Genomic DNA, 21312 nt, shown 5'->3' with positions numbered 1-21312 from the left:
CTGGTGGGATCTAATGCTATCAAAATTTGGAAGGCAGTTGTTTCGCTAATCAACTGTGTAGCTGTATGTACATCACCAGGTATCATGTTTCTTTTGTCTCTGTGTTCATACTGTGTATGAAGATATGGTGATGGTGTGTTTTTATGAATACCAAGCATTTCACCATGTGTAAGGGTCATTACCTCTGGGAGTACCCTTCCCAGATAACATAAACCTTCAGAACTCGGAGTGAGCCACTTGTACGCTTTCCTTCCACATATAAAATACACATTGTCTGGGAGTACATAAGGGATAGAATGCATCATTATCAATAAACACATATCTCTGACAAAGGATCCTATCTCAGGTTCTCCCATTTGGCTAATACATGTCTCTGGTTGGATAATATCTGCACAGTACCCTACTGGTACTCTGCCAACTATCTCCTTGATGGGACTACGAGTATACCTATACCGGAAATATCTCCCACTGTTAGTAATGTCATGTACAAGTTCAGCATCTAGTGGTCCATTATCAGCTCTGTGTGAGAAGGTCATTGTCTGATTGTTCCCGGTCACTTGCCAACTTATTGGTTTAATGGAATTGGTGAAGTTTAAAAATAAGAAAGTTCTATCTACTTGGTATGGGTGGAGTTTAAAATTTGGAGGTTTGGACTTAACGAATTTCCCATCCAGCGTTTTCTCCTTATGTAATCCAAGAACCTCAGAGACATTTAACGGGAGTGGTACTAAACCTACATTATGTTGTCCCTGAGGCACATGAGTGCAAACCCAACACTCAGTCTGGTCTAAGACCTTACCCACTAAGGAATGGTAATCCTCCAAAGGATGCTCGCCCAAATACAGGTTACTCCTGGCCTGGCATCGCCGGATGCACTTCTCATCAACCAGGGATCCACAGTTTGCACACATACAGTATTCCTCAGACAATAGACCTCCACACTGACTCCGAGTTTCCATGATGACAGATCTCCCAATCACTGTACTGAGTTTGGTCAGATACCGCCCTGGTGAATGTACTGCTCCTTCTCTCGACTCCACTCCATCGGTATCACCATTGACCTCACCCTCCATCATCTGTCCACCGTTACAGAAACAAGACACCCCGAACCAAACAAGGATAATGAGAACTCTGGAAGAAAATAGGAACGCAACCCCAGCCCGCCACTCCATTGCTGGAATAGTGAGCTGCAAATTTCCCTAGCTCAGGTATCTCACTGCAGTCTTTAACTCTCCTGGAACAAGCTTGCAATTGACAGGTCTGCGTTATCTGCCTCAACTCCGCCTTGTATCTCCACTGGTTGGCTGTCCTTTCTGCAGTGAGTGGAATGGACCCAGGTATCTCTCTCTGCCAGTTTCAAGGATATCGTACTTGTCAGCAACACTTGATACAGACCTTCCCACCGATCTGTCAGACAACCTGAATGTAAGAAATTTCTGATCATAACAAATTCTCCAGGTTCAACATCATGACAGTTTGTTTCTGGCATATCAGGTGACAACAATTTCAATTTTGTACTGCTGCTGTTTCAACTGTTTACTCATTGTTATAAGATACTTCACAGTAACCTCGTTGTTACTCTTCAAATCTTCCTGTGGACTTACAATCAGATGAGGTTGTCTCCCAAACAGTATGTCAAAAGGGGACAAATTAAGAGGGGGTCTAGGAGTTTTCCTGATGCTATGAAGGACTAGCAGTAAGGCTTCTGGCCATCCTAGTCCAGTTTCTGCCATGATCTTACTCAATTTGTTTTTAATAGTACCGTTCATCCTCTCCACTTTGGCGCTGACTTGCGGTCGGTAAGGGGTGTGAAGCCTACTATTAATACCCATTAACTTACACATGTTCTGGAAGACATCACCAGTGAAATGAGTACCCCTATCACTTTCAATAATTCTAGGGATACCGTATCTGCATACAAATTCCTGAACAATCTTTTTAGCAGTAAACACAGCAGTATTAGTGGCAGCTGGATATGCCTCTACCCAATTGGAAAATACCTTGGTACAAACTAATACATACTTAAGGTTCCTGCAGGGTGGTAATTTTTAATGAAATCAATTTGTATTACCTGAAAAGGTCCATCTGTCGGAGGTATGTGGGATGGCTCGGTTGGTATTGTTTTTCCTCAAGCAAGTCAAGCAGGACATTGCCCATTTTTTAGCTTGAGAAGAGAAGCCCGATGCACACCAATATGCCCTGACCAACTTGCGCATACATTGCTTTCCCAGGTGAGTCAGACCATGCGCTGCCTCAGCCAAGCTTGTAGTATGCCTTGGGTGACACCGGCTTACCTTGTCCATCTCTCCAGAGTCTGGAGGACTCCTGTCCACATCCCTTTGATCTCCAGACTGCCTTTTCCTGAATGGAACACAAATTTTGCATCTCAATTAATTTCTGCATATCAGTTGTCTGAAAAACCATCATTTGATTAACTGGCATATTAATTCTTAACCCTGCTGCCCATTTGGCAGCTTAGTCTGCCCTGCTATTGCCCAGTGGCACAGGGTCTTCTTCACATGTGTGGGCTTTTTTATTTGATGACGGCTACTTCTTTAGGTAGCTGAATTACTGACAAGAGTCCTTTTATGTGGTGTGAGTGTGCAACTGGTGTGCCTGCTGCCGTCATAAAATTTAGAAGATGCCAAAGAGCCCCGAAATCGTGAACTATCCCAAAGGTGTACCTAAAGTCAGTGTAGATATTAGCTGACTTACCTTCTGCCAGTTCACACGCTCTCCTTAATGCCACCAGTTCAGCTACCTGTGCTGAATGAGGTGGACCAAGTGGTTCAACTTCTACAACATCCTCGTCATCTACAACAGCATAACCTGTGCATAATTCTCCTGTGTCAGTTTGTCTATGACAACTCCCATCCATGTAAAACGTCACATCTACATTTTCTAATGGTGTATCACGTATGTCAGGTCTTGCAGTAAAGGTCTGATTCAAATATTCCATACATCATGTGTATCAGTATATCTGCAAAACTCATCTTCAACCAGTGACTCACCTCTCTCCACCCTTTGTGCATCCTGAGGCACATATGGTAAATATGTTGCTGGGTTTAACGTACTGCAACATTTAATGGTAATATTTAAAGGTGCCATTAGAGCTAGTTCCCATTTCGTGAACCTAGCTGAGGAAACATGTCTGGTTTGGGCAGAATTCAGCAAAGCAGATACAGCATGTGGTGTATAAACAATCATATCATGGACTAATACTACATCCTCACTCTTACTGACCAAAAGAGTGGTTGCTACTACACTTCTTAAACACGTTGGGAGTGATCTTGCCACAGTGTCCAATTGTGCACTGTAGTATGCTACAGGTCTACTAGCATCACCATGTTTTTGTGTCAGGACACCTGCTGCACAGCCATCAGCCTCCGTACAATATAAATCAAAAGGTTTTTCGTAATCTGGTATTCCCAATACAGGTGCTCTTATCAGAATGTTCTTAAGGTTAAGGAAAGCCTGCTCTGTTTCCTCAGTGTGTGTGACACAGTCGGGTTTTGAGGATGACACCAATTCCTGCAAAGGTAAGGCTAAAATAGAAAAACCTGGGATCCACGTCCTGCAGTATCCACACATGCCCAAGAAGGTACAGATTTGCTGTTGGTTCTGCGGCAGTGTCATGGTCTGTATGGCCTGTATTCTGTCAGTTGTCAAATGCCGTAGGCCCTGGGTTAGACAGTGTCCCAAGTATTAAGCTTAGTCTGGCATGGCTGTAATTTGTCCTTAGCAACCTTGTGTCCTGTCTGTGAGAGATGAAGCAACAGTAGTTTAGTATCATTTAAACATGACATAAATGAATCAGAGCACAACAATAAATTGTCTACATATTGGATTAGAACAGTTCCACTGCCTGGTTGAAAGGATTTCTAACAGTCATGTAAGGCCGGCGAGAAAATACTGGGGCTGTCTATGAAGCCCTGGGGAAATCGTGTCCATGTGTATTGTACCCCTCTGTAGGCGAATGCGAATAAGTACTGACAGAAAAGAATGCAGAACATAGGTCAATGACAGTAAAATGGGTTGCAGATGTTGGAATTTGCATAAGGATGACCGCTGGATTGGGCACTACGGGGAATTGACTCTCAACTACTTTGTTTACACCCCTAAGGTCCTGTACTAACCTATAACCCCTCCCCCCAGCCTTCTTCACTGGAAAGATGGGACTGTTGGCTACACTTGCTGTATGGACTAAAATCCCCTGGTTTTAACGGGTTTTGAGGGATTTTTGGAGCTTGCCTATTACTTTTTAAATTTACCATTACAGGAGATACATTTGCCATCAATCCAGTGTCATGTCCATCTTTGGTCCAGAGGGAACCCGGTATTTGATATAACATCTCTTTTACCTGAGATGGACTTTGCTCTAAAATGATAGAGTGAAGCATTAACCTTTGCGGAGTGTCCAATATATCCCTTACCTCATTCACAACTCTCTCTGGGATATCTAGGAATATACCATCAGGGGTACAATAAATGACACATCCCATTTTACATGACAAATCCCTTCCCAGCAGGTTAGTAGGAGCCACAGCTGCCAGGAAAAAAGAATGCCTGGTATGCAATGGCCCGATAGTAACTTCTGAAGATTTGGTTAAAGGATAATGCTGCACTTTACCCATTACACCCATTGCTGGTACTGTCTTTTTAGTCACCTGTAAATTAGTTGGAGAATTTAACATGGATCTGGTCGCCCCTGTGTCTACAAGAAAAGTATGTTTAGTACTAGCCATATTAACTGTCATTGTAGGTTCTTCCCTAGTACTCTCAGTTAACCTGACTGGCTGTAGACTACAGGTATGACCTACCCCCTAGCGCTGACTGTCACTCTCTAACAGAGCATTCACTACCACTATGTGAGCAGGTGATTGCTGGAAGTTTCCTGAATTATGGGGGTGTCCTCTCAGTGGGTATCTAGGTGTTCCCTGATTAGGCGGTACCCACTTCTTTATATTACAGGACCTACTTATGTGTCCTAATTGACCACATTTAAAACACCTTTGTGATTCGGATAGGTTAAAAGGTTGTTGTGTGGATTGGGGTGCATGAAGAGTTTGTGGCTGTGTATGGTATGGATTTTGTGGTAAGGTATGTTGATATGTGTCCTGTTGCTGGGTGTACATTCCCTCTAAAGATTGAATGCTCACTGCCATTAGCTTTTCATTTTGTGTTTCTCTCTTCCAGAGGATGTTTTTATCGTGTTCTATAGCTGATTCCCTGAGAGCGTCTACAGTAATTCCTCTCCAGTTAGGCTGAGAGGTTTGAACCCTGGTCTTCAGGCTGTCCTTGAGACCATCCATAAGTACCGTGATAGCTACTTCCCTGTGGTGTTGTTATCTTTTATATCCTCAATCCCAGTGTACTGAGTAATTGTCTGCAGTGCTCGGGTGAAATATTCTGCTGCAGACTCACTATCCTTCGGTCTAATAGTGAAAATTATACTCCAGTTCACTACCACTGGAAAATATACAGCTAATTGTGTGACTATACGTGTAATGTTCTGCTGATTATCCTCGTCAGTTAAAGGTACATCTCCATCCAATACACAAGACGTGATAAACTTTTTCACATCGGTATTGGATGGAAGACATGCCCATAATACCACTCGCCAATCTTTGTAAGTTGGCTCGTGGGCATTACCCAAATCCTTTACACATTTCTGACACTTAGCTAACTCTTTTCTAGGATCAGGGAAAATCTGACATTATGGAACGTAACTCTGCCCTCGTCCATGGACAATGCATAGTTACTTCCCTCGTGGGAACTACACCATCTCCGTTCGGATTCCCATTGGGAATAGTTATTGTCCAGACAGGATGGACGCCTACCACTTTGCTGTTTTTAGGATTACCTACGGGAACTTTTACCGTAGTACTCTGGGGGTTCAATCTGTTACTACAACGCACTGTACTACTTTCATCAATTTCTACTGGTAGAACTGATGGGATCCCTTCTGCTGATAAAGCTGGTTGGATCACTTCCCTTTCTGAGTTCAGTGCTGTTTCTAACAGATTTACTGCATGTGAAATGGCTGACACTACAACAGGTTCATCATCTATACACACATCTTCCTTATAATTACTCAGGACAGGGTACAAATTACTTGTTACATTTTTATAAATTTTATTATCAGCTGTACCTCCACCTTCCACCGCATAGGGCGGTGGTGGTGCGCATGCACTATTCCCTTTGCTATTGGAAGCGCTACCTTGCTGTGTGTGCGCATTCCCATGAGGCACGCACACAATGTTTTTTTGTGTCGCGTACACACTCTTTTGCGTAGCGTGCGCAACGCTGTTTTGCATCGCATGTTTCTCTTGTGCTGCCACAATTTTAAACAGTCATTGTACTTTACACGTGTCTTCAGGGATTTGACTACACATATTCTATCTCTTAAATTATTTAGCACCGGGGGGCATGGCCTGACTAGCAAGTGGAGAGGCTGTGTTTTTCTGGAGCTCCCCAGAAAACCACTTCAAACTACCCCATTATTGTTGCCCCGGCTGTCCCAGCGGATCCCTTCATCCCTCCTGACCTCCTGCCACCCCGCTGTACTCCTACCTGAGCTCTGGGAGTGATTTCCGGCTCCAGCAGCATCGCGGCCTACTCCTCCTCCAGAAGCCGGGGGCTCAATTTTGGAGCCCCGCAGGTCGGCAGCGCCGCGGCCAGCTCTGATTGCCGGCGCTACCTCCCAGTCCTCTCCCTGGACACCCCTAGCGGTGTGGGGATATGGGGAGGGGTGTTTTATAGCCCGGTGGTCCCTTATAAGCAACCGCGGCCAGAGCCGCGAATTGCAGGTGGCCGCCATCTTGAAAACGGCCCTGGAGACTGACCTGCATTTCAGACCATGCTAGTCTGCTCACAGCATCTCCTGGTCACCTTCTCCCTGCTGTGCTATCTCCCTCCTGCCGGATCAGCTCCTCTGCCCTGCTCTGCAGTGTGTGGGCCCCCAGGTGACTCACCTTCTCTGCTGGACCTCTCCTCCACTGTAATTCTCTCCCCTTGTGTGCTAGCCACTTTGGATTGACAATCCTTATAACACTGGAAGTCCCTTCTGCAGTCTGCGGTCTACCAACTACATCAACTTGCACAGCGATCTAACATCAAGGGTCGCCCTCACCCCGGTTACATCATTTGGTTACCTGCTACTAACCAGAAGGGTGAGTGCATTCACAATAAACTGAACATCTGATTATATAAAAAGTGATTTTACAGGGGACGTGGCTTGGCAGGTAAGCTAAGCAGACGTGGATAAGTGCAGATTCTGATTTGTCCACACTCTACATCACACAGACTGTACCCCTTCTTATGAAGACCACACCTGATAGAGGTCCCTAAACTTTTTCATTCTCCGATACCGCTGGCTGGGCTGAAAAGTAGCTTTGAAGCGAGCTCGCACATCCGACTCCAGCAGAGCCTCACTGCCGCCTATAAACCGCTCTGTGATACTGAAATAAATGTGTATACAATTTGAAGCAATGACCCCCTGATAGTGTTGGGGCAGTGCCCTCTTGTGGTTCTTTTCTAGACAAAGGCTGCACAACTACATTCTGTGCATATTTGCAGACGTCCACTATCTCGGGTCCTCTGTCACTGCTCAACTAGGCCCACAGAGTCCTTTCAGTCACCATACTTACCCCTGACAACTGACCCCCTTACCACCACTATGAACAGGTCAAATATTAATACCAGAAAATGTGTGGGTGGTGATATCTCCCAACATTTCCCTAAAGGTGACAAGTCCTCGGCGGCTGCCGACCCTCCTTCCCCCAGTCCACCCCATATAGAGGGAGAGTATACACCTTCTTCAGCTCTATCCACAAAAGAAGACATTATGGCACTGCGATCCCTTATTACAGATTTTAAAGAATCTCTAGAGTCCAAGTTGGATAAAGCAGTTTCCTCGATCAAATCAGACCTATCCTCACTTTCTACAAGAACCTCTAAATTAGAATCACGCCAAGACACCCTTCAAAACTTCCAAAATGAGACTCATAGGGACATTGATCACATTGTCCAGGATCTCGCTGATCTCCGTACCAAGAATGAGGATCTGGAGAATCGAGAAAGACGAAACAATCTCCGTATACGAAACATCCCAGAAATGGTGTCTCCGGATAACTTAGAGACTTATCTCCACAACGTGTTCTCCTTCATTCTCCCTGACTTAAGCCCTCATCAGCTGCCCCTTGAAAGAGCCCATCGAGCCCTCAGACCTAAACCAAGAGATGGTGAACCCCCAAGAGATGTAGTCATAAGCTTCCTAAGCTTTAAGGACAAAGAAAAAGTCTTGGCCCCGACACGTGGAAAACCCCATATTCTCTATGATAACATCAAATTACAATTCTTCCAAGATCTAGCCCCCATTACAATTTTGAAACGCAGAGAACTTCAAGATCTAACGATGGCACTAAGAGCACGGGGGATCCATTATTGATGGGGTTTCCCCTTCAAACTAATGGTTGACTTCAACGGTAAAACAATTATCATCAGAGACCCTAAAGAAGGCAAAACCTTTCTTTCCCATCTGGAAGACTCTGGCCCCCCTCCAACCGCTTCAGAGGACATATAATATGATTAAGGTTACATGCTGCTTCTTCTTCCCATTTGGGTTTACCCACGATAACTGGACACTCTTCTGAGAAACATACTACTATATGGCAGAGACTACCCTCCTCCGCCATGGGAACCTAATCCTGGCCCTGAGTCTCTACAAAGATGGCCATTTCATATCCTTTTTCTCAGCCATATTACTATGTGTTAAGATATTTGTAGTTGTTTCACCTATTCTACTGATTCATAGTAGTATGTTTTGGCTATATGTCTACTTTATTTCATGTAGCTGTATCTTTAGTAGTTTATTACTCCATCGGAGCTACCGGAATGCTCTGCCCATCAGGACATCGCACGTGGGTTTCACGCGAGTAATATCCTATTCTTTTTGTGTTTCTAGGAATATCTGATGAAAATATTTGAAATGTTTATGTATGTTATATATTCAGTTATAATTGACTTTGTAATTTGTAGTTGATAAGTATAAGTATACCCTTATCTGGGCTTTTCTACTGTATGCTTTCTCCCCCCCCCTTTGACAACTCACATTGACATCTCTTCAATCATTACTAGGTCTTCATTTACCTCTACTACACAACCACAAATGGAGGGCCAAGGCTCTCTGACACTCTCACTTCTTTCCTCTATACATACTCAGTACTCTTCGGTATATACAATTATTTGTTTTCTAATCTATCTTAATTAATTACCTAAAGGTAGTTTGGATTCCCCTCCCTGCTACCTCCCTGGACTGCTTAGTCCCACTCTCCGAGTGTGTTTTCCCCTGCTGGACACGGGGAATTCCCACTCGGTTGTCTCCCCCTTGTCTTCCGCACTTTTCACCCCTTTCCATTTCTCCTTTCTTTATTTTTCTTTTGCTATTCCCCCACTGTCTTTATTTTCTTTTTCCCTCTGCCTCTTAGCGAGTCAGGAATTTCCCGCTTACATTATTATATACATTGAGTATTGCATTCCATCCAAATGTCGCTAAATTTGCCTCCCTTAACTCCAAGGGCTTAAACACCCCTCAGAAGCGCTCATCGCTCTTCCAAACTATCCGAGATCTCAAGGCTGGGATTATCCTGATCCAGGAAACCCACTTTAAAGCGCAGTCACATCCCTCACTACATACTAAGAGTTTCCCCACCGCATACTACTCTTCTAGTCGGTCTAAACACAATGGAGTAGCGATACTGATTAATAGCAAAATCCCCTTCTCCTTACACACAGTACATACAGACTCAGACGGGAGGTATATTATTTTGACAGGCAAATTAGGCAGTTTAGAATGCACAATTGCTAATATATATGCTCCCAACTCAGATCAATCATCATTCTTCAATTCCGTTTTCTCTAAAATAAACAAATATAGGATAGGCAGCCTCATTGTCGGAGGAGACTTCAATGCAGTCCTTAGCCATGAGCTTGATAAAGGTCCTACCCCTACCAAAACACGACCCTGCCCAGAAACTCGCTCCCTAAACAATCACCTCCGTGAATCGGGTCTATTTGATACATGGCGGGCCCTCAACCCCTCATCCAAGGATTTGACTTTCTTCTCGATACCCCACCAGTCCTACTCGAGAATAGATCTTATTTTATGTAGCACATCAGCCAGCGAACACCTTGTTGACTCCTCTATTTTGTCTAATGCTTGGTCAGACCACTCTATCGTCAAAGCGTCCTTCGATTTTTTTGATGTTCCACCCTCACGACCCCCGTGGCGTTTAAATAAAACTCTGCTTACCATTCTAAAATTTCAGGAAAAGGTGAAGTCCGCCCTTGAGGACTATTTTTCTTTAACCAATGGTCCTACTTGCACCCCTTTGGTATGGGAAGCGCATAAAGCTGTTATCCGTGGGCACATCATTAATTATGCTTCCTTTAGAAATAAAGAACGTAGGTCCCAAATATCCCTGACCACAGAGGTTCAATGTCTTGAAACCGCTCATAAATGTACTCCCTCCCATTCACTATACGCCCAACTGACTTCCTCCGGGACGGCCCTTAATGCCCTCAACGCTGAAAAGACTGAGCAGGCCCTACGCTGGCTCAACCAAAAATTCTACGAAAAGAGCAACAAAGCTGATTCCCTACTAGCCAATAGATTGAAAGCTCGGAAAGCCAGGACCGCTATCCCAGCATTAAATGACGACCGCGGCACCAGCCACTATAGTCCATCCACCGTCAATTCTTTATTTAAAAATTATTACGAACGCCTTTACAATCTCCCCCCAACAAATGACATCAACGCTGACACCTCAACCGCGGACTATTTGGCCTCCTGTAATCTCCCCCGAATCGATACTGCCACCTCTTCCGCGCTAAATGACCCTATCTCTGCAGAAGAAATTGTTTCAGCTCTCAAAACACAAAAATCTTCAAAGGCACCCGGTCCCGACGGACTTCCAATGTCCTATTATAAAACTTTTCAAACTTCCTTGATACCTCACCTTACTGTGGCTTTCAAGTGTATTTTAGAAGGCTCCTCATTCCACCCACACACGACTAGAGCTACCATAACCGCCATCCCGAAACCTAATAAGGACCCCCTTTTAGTGACTAATTACCGTCCCATCTCACTACTCAATACTGACCTAAAGCTCTTTGCTAAGGTAATTGCAAATAGGCTCAACCCCCTCCTTCCCTCATTAATCCATCCAGACCGGGTGGGCTTTGTCCTGTCCAGACAAGCAGTGGACAATACTAGATGCACAATCGATCTAGTTCACTATATCAATACTCACAAACTCCCCTCTCTGGTGCTTGATCTGGACGTGGAGAAGGCAGGGTCTCCTGGCCTTTTCTTTTCCAAACATTGCTCCAATTCGGATTCCGAGGACAGTTTTTACAAGCCATCCAAGCCCTCTACACCAATCCCTCTGCTACGGTCTCAGCAGGAGGCCTGCTCTCTGACTCCTTCTCAATAACAAATGGAACCAGACAGGGATGCCCTCTATCGCCACTCATATTTGCCCTTAGTATTGAACCACTTCCTTCTCGTGTACAGGCCAATCCCAACATTACTGGAGTCAAGGTTAAACATTCTCAATATACCGTCTCTATTTGCAGACGATATACTTTTTACGCTAACAAAACCACTCACCTCTCTCCCCAATCTGTTTTGAGAACTCTCTATGTATGGCTCCCTGTCTGGTTACAAAGTTAATCATACCAAATCCGAAGCTCTTCCTATACATCTACCCGGCAATATGAAGTCGTTATTGCAATCAAATTTTAATTTCATATGGAAAAAAGATTCCCTCAAATATCTAGGAGTATTCATTACTAAATCCTATGAATCTCTATATAAAGCCAACTCCCCTCCCCTCATCAGCTCAATCCAGAGAGACCTACAACAGTGGCAAACACATTTTCTCTCATGGCTAGGCCGCATCAATGCCGTGAAAATGAACATTCTCCCCAAACTATTATACCTATTCCCTCCCACACCCTCAACACACTTCAAACCGTACTCTGTAAATTCATCTGGAACTACCGAAAACCCCGATTTCGTCAAGACATACTCACTAAGCGTTCTTGGGATGGAGGCTTGGGGTTACTCTCACTTCACCGCTACTATAATGCAACCCGATTGAGTCAGTTGGCCGCCTGGCATTCAACCTTCCATGTTAAGAGATGGGTTGATCTGGAGAGCAACTTAGTGGATGTACACTCAGTCTCTTATCTACCCTGGATGCCCCGTAAACATAGACCTAGATCTGCTCTTCTATTCCCCACTATAGCACTGACACTTAATAACTGGGACTCCCTTAATAAAAAACTGGATCTCTCTCCACACCCTTCCCCTCTAACCCCCATTTGGAACAACCCTGCATTCCCCCCTGGTCTATCTCAAACAGTGGCTTGCCCCTGGATATCAGCAGGCAACACTAGGCTTCACCATGTAGTTGAAATATCCTCACCTAGATCTTTCTCAGACATTCAAGACAAACATAAAATTCCCAATAAACTCCACTATCAATATTTACAAATCCGCCACTTTGCCAGCTCAAATCCCTCCACTCGCTCCCCTCCTAACCCCACACATATAGAGAGATTATGCATGTATAGACCTAATGACAAAGGAGCTATCTCGCACCTTTATCACTTCATACTGGCGTTGAAGCCTCCTCCGCTTGAAACACATGAACAGGCTTGGTAATCGGATCTTGGCCTCTCTCTTGGGGAGGAAGCATGGGACACTATACGCTTGACCATTTCTAAATGCTCATTCAATGTGGCCATCCGCGAGAGCTCATACAAGGTGTACACCAGATGGTACTTAGTGCCACAACATCTTTATCAGATCTACCCCAGAACCTCTAATCTCTGCTGGAGAGGGTGCGGTCAACTCGGAACTTATTTTCATATGTGGTGGTCATGCCCCTTGATTGTCCCATTCTGGAACATGGTCCGTACCCTACTCTCCCAAATTGTTACCATTCCGATCTCTTCTACCCCAGCTACTCTTCTACTTTGTGCTCCGATCGACTCCATCCCCAACACTACAAATAAACTGATCCTTCATATCTCCTGTGCAGCCAAATTTCAAATCGCTCGTAATTGGAGTACAAAAAGTACAACACACTCCCAGCCGCCAGGAGCTACTGAACAGAATTTGGTTTATAGCAAATATGGAATATATCACCAGTCTACAAAACAATGCTGTTTGGAAATTTCATACCATGTGGAATCCCTGGTATACCTTTCAAAACTCACCTCTCCCAGGCCTTGGTTAGTTTCGGCCTGACGTTCCTCATATAACTATATATAAATACACTGTATACTTGTGGCTCACTCTCTTACACTTCTCTCCCCTTTTTTTTGTTTGTCCCCTCCCTCTCACATAAATCCTTTCTAATCCTACTCTCTGTTAGTCCCTTTTCTAATCCACCATACTTACATTATAAATGGTTTTTGATTGTTAAATATCCATACATTCTGTGACAAATGTCGTTACCTGACTGTTGTTGATATGCTATTGAATAATATTGTCCAATACGTCATTTGTACAAATTATTGTGCTATCATTTATATTCAATAAACGAATACAAAAAAAATTATTTAGCACCTCAAAATCGAAACTGCCAATTTTAGGGAGAGGCTTCACACATACCTCAGTCATCTTAACCCATACATCACAGTACGCAGTTGCAACCGCACCATACTTTGTATACATTATATGCCTTGCCGATCCTGTCAGTCCGTTCATGAGCAGCTTATCGTTGACCATGACTAGCGATTGCTTAGCACCCATCTGGGAAAACGATTGGCAACTACGCTAAGAAAATGTTGACTGGTACACGATTTCACGAGCTACATATATGCACTCCTTCCTGTTATGCCTGCCGACCCGCTAGTCATTTCGTTCAGCTTGCACAACGAAGAGCAAAATACCTGCCTATTGCAATCTACCCTGTTTGCAGCAAATTTATTCAAGCTTCGACCGCTTGCTTGTACACAATTTCAGTGAGCTACGTGTACGCACTCCTCCCCTTTTTGAGTTACTCTCTCCTGGTAGCATGTAATTGTTCCAATAACGCTTACCCTTTCCAGTGATTTTTCTCCACTACCCCGTCACTATCACGGTCTACCCAACAATGCGATCCAATCGCAATGCCCAGAGAACCTAACTGATCAATGGACGTTGCGATTACTCTGAGGAGCCGATCAACAGCTAACCTCCGTATTCCCGACGCACGGAAAACTTACGGTTAGCTCCTGAATACCACAATGTATCTGCTCTATACACTGGCCCAGTAGTTTTCCTGCCTCGTCAGACACCTACCAAGTTACACCAGGTCCTGCCAGTGAGCTATTCATCACGAGCATACATTCTCTTTCATGTACCTTTTGTTTTCTGCGCAGAAAAGCTTTTACTTAAATTTGGCAGTTGCAATTTAAAGGGGTTAACCAGTTAACCACGCTATGCATATAACAAAGCTATTTATCTAAAATGACTGTTTAAACCCACGGCAGTATTACCGGATACACGTGTACGCTATTGTGCGACCAGTCGCATACACAATAATGCAACTGATACACAAAAGAGCAAAATGAAAAAATAAAAAAATTACGCTAGGGACTTCCGGTGGGCGTGGCATCCAGCATGGCCTCCTTTTAGTTCTTCTCCCAGCAGAGTATAGGAAATCTGGCTCAATCATCGAAATTTGGGACTGGGGTGGCTATTTAATTTAGCACATTCCTTTGCCCAGATAGAAAGGAGTTGATTGATACCAATATCTCCTCTGTGGGATCTTTCACCATCGGAATCAGGCCGAGAGTTCAAACGGCCTTCATGACCGCTTTCTTTTTAGGGCGCGAAACTGAGTGTGCGGGGTTTGGCATTGCTATCGGGACTCTGTTCTGGTGAAGTAGCACTCCCTACACCTTAGCATTGAATACCCCTTCCCTGGCTACGGAGGGTAAACTTGCTACCAGCCCTACAAAGTTTTCCTGTCTACCGCGACCCCAAATTTCCTATTCCGGTCGGCGAGTGGTCGGAGGGTGTACAGCCTTTGGAACACGAAGGGCCATAAACGAGTTGTTGGCGGTGGAGGGATTGGAGTCCTGCCTGGCTACCCGGAGTGTTGCTGCCAGTGTGTCCTGATCTTCCCCTCCAGCGTGCTATCCTCTGGACACTAATCGTATCCAAGGCCCACGGATGCCCTTGAAACACGGGTGCCATCTGTGTGATTTCGGCGCCGAGGGGGCTAAAGACTTACCTGGTTTTCAGGAGAGCGGCTGCTGTTTAGTTTGGCGCATCTCCATTGAAGTGATGTCCGGCAAGTGCTGATCTTACCGGGAGGTGTGCTGCGGTCCTGGAGACAAAGTGTGCTGGCACTGTATTATTGGTGGAGATCCTGCCGGGCTGTCGGAGGTGCGGCTGATACCGGAGTCTGGTCTTTACCACCTACTGTGAAGTCTGCTGAACGCTGACCTTCCCCCCATTATCTGGAAGTGCGGTATCCACAACTGTTGTGGTCAAGCGGGAGTGGTCCGGAACAGTGGGGAGACTCACACTGCTCTTTCTGCCTACTTGTCTTCTACTCCTAGGGACACTTGTCGGCTGTGACTGTGATTCCTATACTGGCCAGTGTCTTCTTTGTCTCCCGTGGGTGTGATACAGAGTGTTCCAGCTTCTCCCCAGGTACTAACGTTGTGTAGTCCCTATACTTTAACTAACACCCTTCGATTTTCTTTTTATCCTACACTTTCTCCCTTCCCTCCTTGTGTGTGCTCCCTTCCTTTCCCTTCCTGCCCATACCGAAACCAATCTTCCCCATGTTTCATACCTTGCTTATCCCTTCCCAAGTGATTGTCTGAAGATACCTTGTTGGCTGATTGAATTACGTGTCCAGTTCTAATATTTAATAAAGCAACAGTTCTGCTGAGAACTCATTACATAAGGACACTGCTTTATTTTTCTCCATCAGAGGGATAGTGGAGTCTTTGATTATTTTATAGTATTTTTCTCCCAGCACTGATAGTGTAAAATACTGTGGATACGTAAAGCTCTTTTAAAATCTGTTGTGGGTTGCATACCTTGGGTTTTGTCTCCACCTAGTGGGGCTCTTTTTCAATTACATCTGCTTTTCAGTAATAACCCAAGTTGTACAATCTCTGAGTGTTCTGTATTACAATACATAACGGCATACGGCTTCTATACGATATATTGTGCCAATTGGTTTTGGGGCATATACCTTCTGAGCATAGCTGTATTGCTACATAGGAAGCTAATTTTGCTGATTGGATTCCGGGGCTATACCCCAGGAAATAGCTGTATGGATTCACAAAATCTATAAAATGTAGTTTGCAGATATTTAAAGGGTGATAGAGCCGATTTAGACATACGCAGGTTATTTTAAAATATTTCACTGCTCAACTCGTAATAAATAGTAGACGGTTTAGTAAAGCTATATCACTAGGCTTGCCCAGTTTAGGGCATGGACAGATACATAGAGAAGTTATCAACGCTACATAATTCCAATTCATCTTCAGAGACGACCATGGGTAGAACCCGTCAGAAATCTAATGCACCTGTGTCTCCCCCATCTCCCCCATTATTCTCTGCAGATGGCCCCTCAGAGAATCAAGTGGCAGGCACCTTACAACCCATCTCAATTCCCTCATCAGAGGACAATACTAGGGTTACAATTAACATGCTAATGCCTCTGTTAGATAAGAGGTTTGAGGATGTCAATACTCGACTGGACGCATCCCTAACTAAGATAGATGCAAACACAGCTAGGATTGTGACAGTAGAACAACGTACTAGTGATTGTGAAGATGCGGTACATGCATTACAGGCAACCATAGACCGCCAATCACAAACTATACAGTCACTAACTGCTAAATTAGATGATGTAGAAAATAGGGATAGAAGAAATAACTTAAGGTTCATAGGGATCCCAGAAACTGTTAAAAACCCTCAGTTGATGGATTTTCTCTGCAGTCGTATTCCTCAGGCGTTGGGGATTGCAGATGAGGCAGCTCTTCCACAAATCGAAAGGGCACATAGAATAGGCCCAGAATATTCAGGGCGTAATCCCAGACCCCGGCCTGTTATTGCCAAATTTCTAGATTTCAGGGTGAAGGAAAAGTTTCTCATGGCTTATCGTACCACACAATCCCTCATGGTTGATAACATAAAAATTCAAGTTTTTCAATGATGGTATCTCAAAAAAGACTAGAATTTTCTGATGTATGTAAAATGTTGGTGGACCGAAACAGGATATTTGCATTGATGTACCCAGCTAAGTTGAGGATCATGGAAAATGGGCGACCCCTATACTTTACTGATCCTAAATTGGCTAAGAGTCATTTGTCTAGAGATCCTCCCGATTCTCCACTACGACCAGATGACTGAAACTGTCTGCTTATAAATTAGATATCACCTTTACACCTTGATAGGGTGTTTTTGACACTTAGACCTGTGCTATGTCATTTTTTTCTACTTTCGTGTATTTACTTTGATATGGCTCTGAGCCCTTTTCTTGTTTGCGAAACTGTTTTCTGTTTGTAGGGAGCATCCCTCTTGCTTTAGGATGGGATCCTCAGAAGAAGTTGGTGGTATTGCCCCACCATATTGTATTTCAAAAAAAGAAAAAAATGAACACCATGATTTAGAGTTATTTGTCTACTTGTTAAATGTAATTGCAACAATATTTCTATTTTATGTTATTTATTTCTATTTTTCATTGTGGCTACAGCCGCTTTTCAAGAAATTTTCTGATTTGCAGGAGTGCATCACGTTGGGTGGGGGGGTGAGGCGGCGGGATGTGAGGCAGGGGGGGTTGCCATTTTTCCCTTTCCTTTGATGCTCAGTCTTTGTGTTTTGGAAATAAACAGTCCTCGGCGGATGCGTATCTTTTCAATGTCAATCCATGTTTGATCAGCTAAATAGAGATGTGGGACCTACTGTCCCTCCACACTTTAACTTGGTATCTTGGAATGTGGATGGCCTCAATACACCTGTCAAACGTAAAAAGGTTGTGGCTCACCTGCGCCGCCTACACCCAGATATTGTATTATTACAAGAAACGCATTGGAAACAGGAGGAGGAGGGTACACTTCGGGCTAAGTGGATAGGAGAATGCATTACTGCATCATATACATCTAAATCGAGAGGTGTGGCAATAATATTTAATAGAAATCTAAAGTACACTCTCATAGATAAAATAACAGACCCAGAGGGTCGCTATCTGTTGGTGAACTTATCTATAGAAGGACGTAATTACATGATAGTCAACCTCTATGCTCCCAAAATATCACCACACCAGTTTTTGGCTAAATTGTCTCAGATACGGACACATAGGACTGTCAATTCTCCTCACTAGCTATGGCCAGCGAATTAGTTCTTTATTGGTCACCCTCAGAGTCTTGTTTGCTAAAGGCTACATATGATCATGTGAAAGAGAGAGACACGGACACGAACGTGTATATGTAACCACAAGCATCTCCATCTCTGTCTTTATTCAACAGAACAGCCCACATTTATAGATTCCGTCTAACACATGGTATTCATTATCTGCAGTGAGACTATGGCTCTGTTTAAACATTGGAATCGCATACCTTACCATATATGTACATATGCTTTTCTGTGCACTTATAACAGGGTCTTTTCAATGAATTAACTCCATCCTGTCCTGTGCACCCACCCTTCATGCATGCATGTCATACAAAATGGATTCTTATTCCAAAATGGCTTCTACATATTCCCTCCTTTCAATTCAAATTTTACATACTATTGTCTTTCTAGCTTACCTAGCCATGGCCCACCCCCTACGTAGCTGGTCCCTACTTCACACAACAAGTTATCCCTCCTAATGAGGTAGCTGCATGGGGCAGTGCCCATTCAAGACCACATAGGTGATGAGTCCCTCAGTTCCTATAGTCCTGTATCTTCTTTTCATCCGTATTCTTGTAAAAGCCTTCAATTATTTCCATACATTGTTCACATAAGTCTCTGCAAAGCAATTGTTCTCTTGTCTTTCAAATTGCACAAAAGTTCTGGGTATGTCCATGTAGCAGGATCATAGTTGTCTTTGACATTTCTTTAGATGCTTTAAACCTAGAACAGTAATCAAGTGTAAATATTTTCCTTATTAGTCATATATCTATCCTGACAATCAGCTAAATGACTAATTTCAATCCTTTAGCTATTAACATGAAAATACTTGAAAAATATTCGTCTGTTCCCTTGAACCAACTTAACATATTCAACCGTGTAAACTATCCATTACTATCAATACCATACTCTGGATCATTATGTATCTTCCTAAACTGGTCATTCAATTTCTTAAATTTCTCTAAGTGTACATATATTGGGTCAGATAAATTATCAGCTATATAATTACAGCAAACAGGTCTCACTATTTTACACATACTTCCCTGTGTAGCTGTGAGATACTCAAGGATCAGCCTAAACTGTCCCAAAACCTTCACCTGGAATTTCAATTCATTAGTAATTATTTCAAACACATCAAATATTTCATCTATAACAGTATTACATAGTCTGGCTAAAGCTTCTATATTGTCACCATTCTTTACACTAGGTCTGGATATTGATAAAACTAGAAACAAAACTATAATAAGAACAAATCATAGTATACAGTACATCCTCACAAGCCTTTGTTTGGCTTAAAGCCTAGAAACATATATCAATTCATAACTTCAAATTACTCCAACTCCCCTTATGTAATGATATTGCAGTGTGAGGTGAATCCAAATTTTCTTTTCTGCCGCCTTTACTGCCATTGGAGTAGTTAGGAGAACTTGATAAGGACCTTATCACTGGGTCCTAGGACTTTTCCTTAGATGCTTCTTTATCATGACCCAATCACCTGGTTGCAGTTTGTAGGTGCTGCAATTGAATTGGGATCTAGAACATAAGAGAACACCTGGTGGTGGACTTTGGTTAGTTTCTATTATATATGCATCACATATTGAATCAAGTTACTATGCTCATACACTTGTAGGAAATCACATCTTGTTCTAACAGCTGTACTAAATAGTTTTCCATAAGCTCTCATCCTACATTTCACACTGGGACTGTTCTTGACTAACAATCATATTAAAAAATAAACATTCTAACAAACTTTTCATAGTTCAATTTGACTGTATAATTCAGTCTTTACACTCTCATTGCTTTGGGTCCTATTTATTCTCAGATTCTCCAAGATACATTCTAAAAATGTCTTTAAAAAAATGTGTACCTTTGTCACTCTCTATTACCTCACATGTACGAATTACTTCTGTCATTTATTTTCCTTTTTCCTATTGTTTCTATTGTGTTTGCTACCCTGCAAGACCATAGTCAATTTGACAACAGGTCTGAGCACAGAACATACCCAACACTTAACCAACTATATAAAATCAATCTTTCGTTTCTGGAAGGAATAACATCGGTGAGGTACTCCTTTCATTCTTCTTCTAGTACTGTGATCACTTTTCCTGGGCTGTGCTACGATTAGGGATAGGCTTATGCAGCCCAACTGAAGTCTGGGGCTATCCAGTGCTTCTTGGCTAGTTTTACCATAGCATCTCTTATGAGAGCTTCCATGAAGTATTTGGGCTCAGACTGAGAATAGTGCACGTGGCAGACAGAGGTGGTGCTCAACCATCCATCCATCACCCGAAGTCGTGCAAGTCTTTCCAAGTCATACTTCTGAGGAACCTGTAACTGCAACTTTTAACAAAATCAGGTTCAATGTTTCTGCTGTTTCTGGTCGCCAATATCAAAATATCAGGTAGGTATATTACTGTAGCCTGTTTGGCCAACTTGGTTTGCTGGAGCAGTTCCTCTTCTGGGGTATGTTCTCTGATATGTGCTTTTGACCTTACTTAAAACTAAATTTGTCGGCATTTGAAAAGCAGCAAACAAAAAATCTAATACAAACTATGTATAATCTATCTATAATTTACAATAACATAACTTATCGAAAAAGATTTCATTAATTCAAAACAATCATCATTAAAGAAAGATGAAAAATAAAAAAAAGTAATCATATTTTTCATCTTCCTGTGTCTCACTAGTCCCCTGTGGTTGCTAGCTGAATTACATATAGTATTTGCATTAGGGATGTGCAGACTCGGACCCTTCCAATTTGCATATGCTGTGCTGCTGGATCTTCTCTCATATGCCAGCATCATCCCCCACAGTACATTTCCTCCCTCCTCTTGAATACATGAGAAACAAAGTGACATCTGGATTCAATCTTAACTAACTGCTGTAATGTAGCA

This window comes from Taudactylus pleione, unplaced genomic scaffold (assembly GCF_031769625.1).
Source record: "Taudactylus pleione unplaced genomic scaffold, aTauple2 ptg000641l, whole genome shotgun sequence".
NCBI classification, from domain to species: Eukaryota; Metazoa; Chordata; class Amphibia; order Anura; family Myobatrachidae; genus Taudactylus; species Taudactylus pleione.
This window is presented reverse-complemented; position numbering follows the sequence as displayed.